The 10674-nt window shown below is 34.7% G+C and overlaps 1 pseudogene; it reads left to right on the forward strand.

Annotated features, from left to right (window-relative positions):
* Window positions 1-1750: 1750 nt before the first annotated feature.
* Window positions 1751-2567, forward strand: LOC114263573 (transcription initiation factor IIB-2 pseudogene; annotated as a pseudogene).
* Window positions 2568-10674: the final 8107 nt, after the last annotated feature.

Below are 10674 nucleotides of genomic sequence, written 5' to 3' on the forward strand. Positions count from 1 at the left end.
TCATTCCATTCTACTTTCATTGTAACAAACCAAACTTAGCATAGATAAACGTTTGATGAACATGTGATTTTTGCAAACAACAAAATAAGATTACAACTAACAAAGTATGAAGGTGAGAGAACATTGCTTACAATTTGATGCATGTGTGATTTTGGCTTGGCACTAAACTTAGTGAGAGATTCTCTTTTGAATCATGCATAGACTCGAAGGAAAAATGATAAAATAATTTAGAAAATTGGAAAAATGATAATAAAAAGGAAGAGAATAGAAGTGAGTGATTAAATATGATTAAATCTGAATAAGAGATAATATACTTAATTATAGAGTAGAGAGAAGCTAATATAGGGTTTCATTTTTTATTTATGTTCGGCATAAGTTGTAACTCATCAGTTGTAGAAGGGATCTTGAATTAGCTTAATTATCTTTATTATACCGATTAAAATTTATTGAATTAGCTTAATCTAATCATCATCAATAGTGGATACAATATGTGAACCTAATGAATACAATTCATTTTTTGTTTTCAAAAAACACAGAGATTGTTACAACCCAAATTAAATACAGATTTTTTTAATTGATATTTAAAAAACACAATCATTTTTTTTTTTCAAAAAACACAATCACCGTATCATCTAAATGGAGTGTGAAACTCAATCACAAATTAATTACAAATTTTTTTAATTGATATTTAAAAAACACAATCATTTTTTTTTTCAAAAAACACAGTGAGTTAAAAAATTCAATTACTTTAAAAATACAATCACTGTATCATCTAAACAGAATGTAAAAAACTACAATATTAACTATAAACTTTTTAAATGATATTTAAAAAACACAATCATTTAAAAAAAAAAAAAAAGCACAATGAGTTAAAAAACCCAATCAGTTTAAAAATACAATCACTGTATCATAAAAAACAAAGTGTAAAAAATCACAATCACGTTTTGCTCATAATAAAAAATAAATAAATGAAAAAAAAAGAATCTTAAAAAATAAATGAAAGGATTACTTACAGACTTTGAAGATTGTGTTGGAAGAAGATTGTGACTGTGAAGGTGTCAGCCTTTTTCCCAAAATTCTGTCCAACTTTTTTAATTGATATTTAAAAAACACGATCATTTTTTTTTTTAGAACACAGTGAGTTAACAAAATCCAATCAGTTTAAAAATACAATCACTATATCATTAAAACGGAGTGTAAAAAATACAATATTAATTACAATTTTTTTAATTGATATTTAAAAAACACAATCATTTTTTTTTCAAAAAAATACGGTGAGTTAAAAAACCCTAATCAGTTTAAAAATACAATTACCGTATAATCAAAACAGAGTGTAAAAAACCATAATCACATTTTTTTTATCATAATAAAAAAAATAAATGAAAAATAAAAGAACCATTGAAAAATAAATGAAAAATTACTTACCAACTTTGAAGATTGTGTTGGAATGAAAATTGTGACTGTGAAGATGTTAGCCTTTTCCCCAAATTCTGTCCAACTCTCTCTATCCCAAACTTTCTCTTTATCTTAGTTTGTTCTTGCCTTGGTTTGCCCTTCCAATATAAAAAGATAAGTGAATAATTTTGTTTTTTAGTGTAATATGATGTGCTTGCAGTATGACAAAAGTTGAAAAGGCTACGACTGTAATGACCCCAAAATAAATAAATAAATAAATATAAATATAAATCAAAACCCTTTCTCCAATCCTCTACATCAAGTCCCATCTCAGATCTGTCTAGGAATCCAATCAATGGGCAACGTGTACTGCTCGGACTGTAAGCGAGCGACGAAGGTGGTGTTCGATCATTCCGCCGAAGACACAGTGCGCTCGGAGTGCGGTCTGATGTTGGAATCACACTCGAACGATGAGACCTCCGAGTGGAGGACCTTTGCCAATAAGTCCGGCGATAACGACCCGATTCGTGTTGGTGGTCCTACCAACCTACTTCTTACTGACGGAGGCGTCTCCACTGTCTTTTCGAAGCCTAACGGCGTCACCTCCAACTTCCTCTCCAACTCCCTCGGCTGCTGGCAAATCGCGGCTCTAACCCCGATCGATCCTTCATCTTGGCCTTCAAGACCATCGTCACCATGTTTGATAGGTTGGGTCTGGTTGCCACAATAAAGGATCGGGCCAATGAGTTATTGAAGAAGAAAATTGGCCAAGAAAAAGAATACATAGTATAACAGCTAGAGCTTGAGATGGGTCAATCAGTGGAGATAGGTACTATACGTGCTGGGGATTTTATGAGACTCTTTTGCTCAAATCTTGGTGTGAACAATAAAGCAGTTAAAGTCGCCCAAGAAGCTGTCCAGAAGTCGAAAGAGTTTGATATAAGAAGGAGCCCTATATCAATTGCAACTGCTATCATTTACATTGTAACACAACTTTCAGATGAATAGAAGCCCCTTAAAGATGTTTAAATTGCAACCGGAGTTGCAGAAGGGACAATCAGAAATTCATACAAGGATTTTTATCCCCATATTTCAAAGATAATACCAAGCAGGTATGCCAAGGAGAAAGACCTAAAGAACCTCTGCAATCCTTGAATTGAGAAGTTGTGAGCAAACACAATAGCGGGAAAAGCAGTCATTTTGAAATTTAGGGTAGAAAAGGGCGTCGTTTGGCTCTGAACGGATATAATTTCTGTTGCCAAAAAAAAATTTGAAAGCTTCTTGGCTTGAGGTAGGGATTTTCCTACACTTCTTTATGAACTTTTACTTGATTATATGGAGTTTAGAGTTATATATGATTTAATTCGAATTTTTGAAAAAATTATGATTTATTTGCTAAAAAGGGGAATTTTGAGAAAAAATAAAGAGTTGATGCCCAAATTGCGAAAGTGTAAACTTGGAATATGTTGTAAGGTTATGAAAGAGCTATGTTTTAAATTTAAACAAAAACGGACTTTGACTCAACCGATTTTAAAATTTTTACTGGTTTGCGACCAAAAGAGCATTTTTAAAGAAAACAAATGAATTATGTTTAACTTTCAGGGCTTTTGATCAAAATAGGATGTCATAGTTGAATAATGTTTGGAGAATGAGCTTGGAAAGAAAATAATGTTTTCTTGGGCATTAACGGGATTGTTTTGCTTAATGTATCTGTTGGAATAAAACTAACACGATTAGAAATGGACCTTGAGAGGTTACTGGGTGTGATTGTGATATGAAAACTAGTGTAGTTGTTCATATTTGATGGGATGTGGAATAGATTGTATTTATCAAAAAAATTTTGGAATTTAATAGTTTAAATATCCATTTAGAAATATCTGTTTTGGGCTATCGGTGGAAGATAGCCATGATTGTTGTAGAAATGCATGAGGCTTATGTAAATTGAGCCATATTCCTCATTTGTTGCATTGCACATTACATTACATTTATTTCATTGGAAATGTATTTGCTTTTTGAGAAATGTTTGGAAATGTATTTGTTTGCGAAAAGATGAATACTTGGTGAATCTGGATAGGAGGTATAGAACCGCGCGGTTAGGTATCGAGCCTTCCAGTTTACTGGTAAAAATGACAGTGGTAGTGCATTAGGGCCTACTTGCAGACACTCGCCTAGAGATTCACAGAGCCTGTATTCATGTAACAAATATGGTTTAAAATGAAAATGGTTTTATAGCTATTGTTGCATCTCAGCATTGCATGCTTTATAAAAAGGGAGATAAATTGTTTTATCATGAGCATGGCATGAGCATACTCCTCTTTAGTCTTATCATGGTTCATATGTTGTGTTGTATATCTCTACTGGGCTGTGGCTCACCCTATAAGGAAAACCATTTCAGGTACAGGTGCTATGCCTCCGCTAAGGCATTGACTTGGGAGGACTCGGAGCTGAGGCTTCATTTTTGTTTTATTGTAATTTGTTGAATGTAAGCCCAGAGCTGTATTTGCGTTGAGTTAAAACGCCATTTTGTGTAACCAAGAATGTTCTTGGATAAATTTGTAAGCCTGTAGGGCACTTATTATCTGTTTGGCTTCCATTTCATACTTGTTATAAAATGTATGTTTGGGATTGGAACTAGGGCATTGTGATGTGAATAGCGTGTATTTGGCATTTGGGATTTAATGGAAATGGATGTATGGAATAGTTAGCTATATATATGTGTCGTCTATCACGTGGGTTTTGTAGCATAAATAGATATACCCTGTCCAATTTTCGAGGCGTTACAATTTGGTATCAGAACTACCGGGTTTGAATACTTAAGGCTCTTGGGAAGTGGTTTTTACCACAATGGGTTCATTTCGCCAGTAAGAAATGTTGCATATCTTATGTGCTATGTGATAACATGTTTATGTGACTATGTGGGTATAGGGATAAACTTCTGAGATGTGATTTGCGCCCATGAAATTCTTTGAGGTCCTTTTAGAAAAACACCTGATCAATGCTATTTCTATTTGGAATTATTTGAATGTTTGTGGAACGAGTCAATATCTTGGAGGGGTAACTCGTATGTGCTCTATGTGACTATGTGCTTATATGGTTTGTCTTATGTGATGTAGATACATATGTAGGTTTATGTTTAATCCGTATACAGGGTGTTAGAACTAGTGTGGATTACTTACTTTTGAGCTAAATTTTGTCTCTTATATAAGATGTCATAAAGCAGGAGAAGCAGTAATAGAGGCACTTGGGGTGTTCGGGATGTTCTCATGTAGGAGGATACCTTTTCCCCAGGAAGAAGGTGTAAGCTAGAGTAATATAGCCGGGATGATTGGTCAAGATGTTGTGGAATTGGTATTAAAGCGTAGGTTAACCTATTTGTATGATTGTGGGTGTAAATGTGACCTTAAAATAGTAGAGTTTGTGTTGTGTAGCGACTGGTTTGTTGTTATGAGGAGTTAATTATTTTTCGATTTTATATCAAGTTTGTAGAAGTGGACTAGATAAAAATAAAAAATAAATAAAAAAATTCTTAGAAGAAGAGTGAGTTAGAGATTAACCTTATTCTAATAGTTTGGTTTGGTTGTGACTTTAATAATGATTAAAGTAATCTAAGATAATATGCTTTGGATTGGTGACATTAGAACACGTAAAACTAGTTCTAAATTTTCTTGGGATAGACGAAGTTAGTTATAGGTGGATTGTTTCACTTGCTTGATGGACTACTTGTGAGATTAGTGATGGACCCTAGGCCAATTATTTTGTATGTGTTTGGAAATAAACGTAATCTTAGCATGATAGAAATTATATCGTGTAGTAAGAGATGTATTTCTTAGAGAGTTTGTTTTATTCATAATTTTGTTGCAAATCCTAAGAGGGCAAACGAGATAAATAATTTTGAGATAGATTGGAATGAGATTAAATTTGATTTAGGTTACGCCATTTGATGTGATTATTAGTAGTAACAACATTGACTCGTAAGTCGATATTTTAGAACATGTAGGCGAGTTTCGAGTGTCTTCAAGATTGGTGGAGTCCATTGCCTCAAAGTTAGTTGTTAATGTTCTCGAGTGCAATAAATGAGTATTGAAGGACATGATGTGATGGATGTTGTGGAGTTGTGTTAGCAACCAATGTTCTTAGAGGAAAGTTTTAAGATTACTTTGTGAGGATATTATAATTCTAAAGTAGGTGCTCTAGGATAATTAGTATGGTGGTAATTTGAGTATTTCTATGGCAATTCATGCTTGACCCATCGAGAGTGATTGATGTTAACTTTTACAGTTACTTTTATGTATGAGTTAGAAATTGTGAAGATGGAAGGTATAGGAGAGTGTTTTGGGTTAAATTTGGTGTATCTCGTGATGGTGTGGTTCATGTAATGGAAATGGAGATTATTTTGTATCCTTTGTCCTTTAGCTACAAGATTGTTTTGTATCCTTGGAGTAAGAGTTGTGAATCTTATATATTGATCCTTCGTTTTGCTATAAGTGTGTTTGGATTGTTTTCCTTCGTTTTTCTTTCGTTAAGCCATGATTTGATTCAGGTCAGTATGGAATCAATGTCCAGTTCAGAGTTCAAAATTTCATCATCCTCAAATTTAGTCAAACAAAATTGTTTTCAAGCTCAAAGTGTTATGCCAGTTACGCCATTGATGTGCACACACACACACACACACAAAAATGAAACTAATTTTATTGAAGTCAGGGGATGACATCCCCGATTACAGGGAAAAAAAAAAAAAAAAGGGATCTTGTTTTGGATAATGGCCACACGCTGACTTCACTTACTCGACTCTCCCGCCGAGCTCTTCCTTTTTTTGTTGTCTTGGGTGACCCTTGAAGGCCCTACCTCAATGTGTACAAGACCGCTGAGAGAGTTGACTCCCTGCTGGCTGTCAAAAACGAAGTACGAAGGTGCTCCGAATCGGGTCATGCCGGTGGTCTTCTGTTTCAACTCTTTATTCTCCGCCTTCAGTGTGCAAATCTCTGCTGACGCATCTTTGTACATGCACTGGAGTAGAGAAAGTTGGGAATTTAACTGATGTACCTCACTGGTCCTATTCTGCAGTCGATCAGACAATTTGGTAACCGCAGTCACTGTCTCCATGCAGGATCTCAGTGTGAAGTGGTTGGCCTCAATGTCAAATTGAGCGGCCATGATTTGCTTAACTAACATCATGGGAAAGTTAAGAAGAGTAGGAGCAGGGGCACTCTGTTCAGGAAGGTTAAGAAGGGTAGGGAGCAGAGGCACTTGGTCTAGGAAGGTTAGGAAGAGTAAGAGCAGGGACACTAGGCCCAGGAGAGCTTGGATCATTGAGGTCCGGAAAGAGAGTGAGAGAATGAGATGAGGCCATGTGTGGTGAGAGGCGTAAAAAAAAAAAAGGAGAGTCAGAGAAATAGCAAAGAACAGACTGAGTTTTGGGGAAACTTTTCTCCTCCGCTCAGTCTCGATGTTCTGTCTCTCTCAAGGGGAATGAGGAAGAAGAAGGAGAATAGAGTGATTAAGTAGATGAAAGAAAGTGATAAAGAAGAAGAAGACAGAAGAGAAGAAGACAAAGAGGGAGAGAGAGTCGAGGCAAAAAAAGCAGAAAAAAGAGATGGAAGAGAATCAATGAGGATAGCTTTTGTCGGCCAGCTGACGCCAAAGCAAGGCCGTGTGTCAAATGTAGTTTTCAAATGAAGAGAGAGAAGCGGGAAAGTTGTATACATATATGTATATATATTGTATATTTATGGATTATATACACTTATTCGACTATTTTTGTCACAAGAGTGACATGGTTAAGTGGTTTGGTTCGGTGTCTAAGGATGGAGAGGCTGAGCCCGAGGTTAGGGGTTCGAAACCCCGTATCCCTACATTCATGTTTTCTTTCCTTTTTGCGTGTTTTGCTTAAGCGTGATGACGTCAGCTAACGGAATATTCCGTTGTAGTAACGACATATGCTCGCTGAGGTCCATAGACAGAATATTCCTTGCCAGTAACGGCATATACTCCAAATGTGTCGTGTATATGTACGTATCTGTGTGTTTTCTCTATATTTGTCCGTATGTGTCTGTGTATCTTTTGTTCGTATTTGTCCCTTGGTGAATATGTTGTGGAGACACCACGAGGTTGAGGAGGCGATTTCGAAACGTGAGGCTGAAGTCTGTGAGAAGTATCCGAACCTTTTTATCGATGTTCGGGAATTGTGATAAAAATGTTATTTTGATATTAGGATGTACATTGTATATGTTATGGAGTATGGTGAATCTCTTATGTTTAATTGGAAGGTTATGTTATCATGCCATGATTATGTTTCTACGGTTGTAATTGATTTTAATTCAGTGAGGTTAATCTATTTATTAACTATTTGGGAAGTTTAGAGTCGTTTCAGTGTTAATCGTTATGAGTGTCTCATTGTAATTGGTTTTGTATACTTCTAGGGTGAGAGGTAGACTATTCAGTTAACTGGCCACAAGAGCAGTATTAGTACTTGTCAATAAGGGAGTTAGTATAGTAAGAATTGTTTAATTTCGGTTTGATCTTGTGGGTTGTCGTAATATTAGTGTGATGTACAATAGTGTTGGTAAGGTATTGTCTTTCTTGTGACAGTTGACGGTCACTATTTTAGTTGGTGGTTAGTGCTTTTGAAGAGTTATTATTTCGTTTTGTTAAGGTCTCGGAGTAGTGAGAGCTATTTTGGCCTTGGGATGCATTGCGCATTAGGAGATGGATATAGTTCGTTGAAGTTCTGGGGAGTTGTTTTGCCAAAATTTTGTTATGCTTAAGGGATTAGATCCTATTTTGTTGCTGTGGGTTATCGATGTGGATAGGAGAATCACTTAATGGTTTATATTAGTAAGGGTTTTATAATTGATTGTTGTGCAAATTAATGAAAACAGTTGTTTGGGAAATCATCCCCTTTGCGATCATGTGGAGTATATGGATTGCCAGGAACAAGTGGAAAGTATCAAATTTAGAATTTTACTTTAGGCAAAAGGGAAGGATGTATGCAAATCGATCAATGTCACTGATTTTGTATTTCGATTACACCATATAGTGGACTATTTGTGATATGGTTGTAGCTGCTCTTATACTGCTCTGCAATGGGAGGTTCATATTTTTGCACTTTGGAGCTGTCTGTTTATGAAGAGTTATTGGAGCATTGATCTACATTGGCTACTTCTTTTTCATGTTATCATGTTTTTCCAATTTTCGGTCGCCACTTTTGGGATTGGATGGGGTGTGGTGCGGTGTGGTTGCTGCTGCGGATTGGACCTTTTAACTCTGCTATGTTCTATCATTTTCCTTTCTCGAGCCTCCAAAAACCAAGGTGCTTGGCAGCTAGCTCCTACAATAACCATGAGAATTGAGTTTGGAGTCAGAGAAGGGGATGCAGATAAGACTACCTTGTATATGATATCCAGGCTCCATCCAATGGAGCTCCTAATATTGAAAATGTCATGATTTTTTATGTAATCCCTCTTTTAAATGTTTTATTAGAATTAATAAAATGTTACTTTCTTTGCCAATTAAAAAAAACAAACTAACTAACTAACCGCTCACAAGAAACAAAACAGGTTAAAAATCTCAACAAAAGGAACTGCATAAAACACAATGCGATGAAGCTCATCCCAGCACAACAGAGGAATGACTCTGCAGTGTTTGAACTAGACTTTTCATATGCTACTTTCTTTGTTTTCAGATTCCACAAGAAAGTAGATCAAGATCGTAGTCTTTTTGCATCCACTAACCTTGCCCCAATCCCCCATATTGTATACCCAAGAAAGAAATCTGGTTTTGTCCCTGCATAAGAGCAACCATTAGAGTTAGAATTAAGTCTGTTTCTCAAAGGAGGCTGCTAAGAGCCTACACTTCCCTTACGAGTTCAAGAGGGAACAATAGAAATCCAATACCACAAACAAGATCTGTTCATAGGATCTAACAACAAATGCAATGGTTTAGGAAAGACTTCCAGAGGTTCATGCTGTGTAACATTGTACAATCATAAATCAAGTCCACAGTAGTAAAATAAAAATAGAATTGAATTGCAAGCAAACAAGTTAAAGAAACTATGATAATAAAAATTGTTTACATAACTATCAAAAACAATCCACAGGAGTAAAATTGAATATAGAAAATAACATCCACAAGAGTAAAACTGAATATAAAATTTATTTATTTTTTATATAAAAAAAAGAAAAAAGAAAAAAGAAGGATGATTTCATACTCTGAGTAACAAAGAAACAAACACATTAGAAAGAAGGCAAGTATGACTAAGAGATTCTCCTTTGGAGTTTAGTGGTTCCTTGCTTTCATCTTCCAAGTTGTAAATACCCATGTCCTTCCCACCTCCTCGGCTGTCAACTTCGCCATGCAGTGCATACACCACCGAAAACAACAAAATCTTTGAAGGAATCTACACGATTCACAATTATAATAAAAAAATCTGGTAAAAGAAGACAAGACGTGAGTTTATTTATAATCCCACAATCTACCTAATCAGAACAGGAATAGGAATAGGAGTCGGCCCTAGTGAAGCTTGATTCTTAGGAGGCTTCCCTCCGGTCCAACTGAAAGAGCCCAGTTTGCTCTTTTGAAAGCACATTTTGATTTTGTGTTGGTGATTTCAATCATTTAAATTTTAGTTATTTTGTTTGGTTTATTATTTTTTTGAGTGTATTTACATTTTAAAATAATTAAAATATTTAAAAAGTTACTTTTTTTAAAAAAAAAATGGATTGAAAATTTAAAAAAAAAGCTGTTTTTGAAAATTCTAAACCAAACAGAAAATATATTATTTATGTAAAAAATTAGATTAATTGGATATTGGTAACAATATGTTTGAATTATATATTTTTTTTAAAAAAAAATTAACAAGTATAATGTCGAGAATAGACCATTTATTTTTTTAAGATTGATATGATCCAAATATGAGATTACTAATATTCGATTAATTTAATTTTTTACATAAATAGTAAAAAATACTGAAATTTAAACGATACAAATCACCAAAATAAACACCTAAAATGAGCTTTCAAAAGATGAGTACATATTTATTTACACATATCTGGAAAATAGACAACACCTCATTGGTTGAACCAATAGGGTGATTCTACCAAAAGCTAAAAATCAATCAATTAAATATAATGTATGGAAATTCTATTTACACACCCCCAAACTTCTCAATACACACTACTTTCATAATTTTTTTTTTTATTACACTTATATCCTTTTAAAAGTGTGACGATCAGGTCTTTGTTTCCTCTTTCTTTTCCTTCTCCATCACTTCGTTCTTTTGCT

This window comes from Camellia sinensis, chromosome 6, assembly GCF_055761805.1.
Source record: "Camellia sinensis isolate YWXY chromosome 6, ASM5576180v1, whole genome shotgun sequence".
Taxonomy (NCBI): Eukaryota; Viridiplantae; Streptophyta; class Magnoliopsida; order Ericales; family Theaceae; genus Camellia; species Camellia sinensis.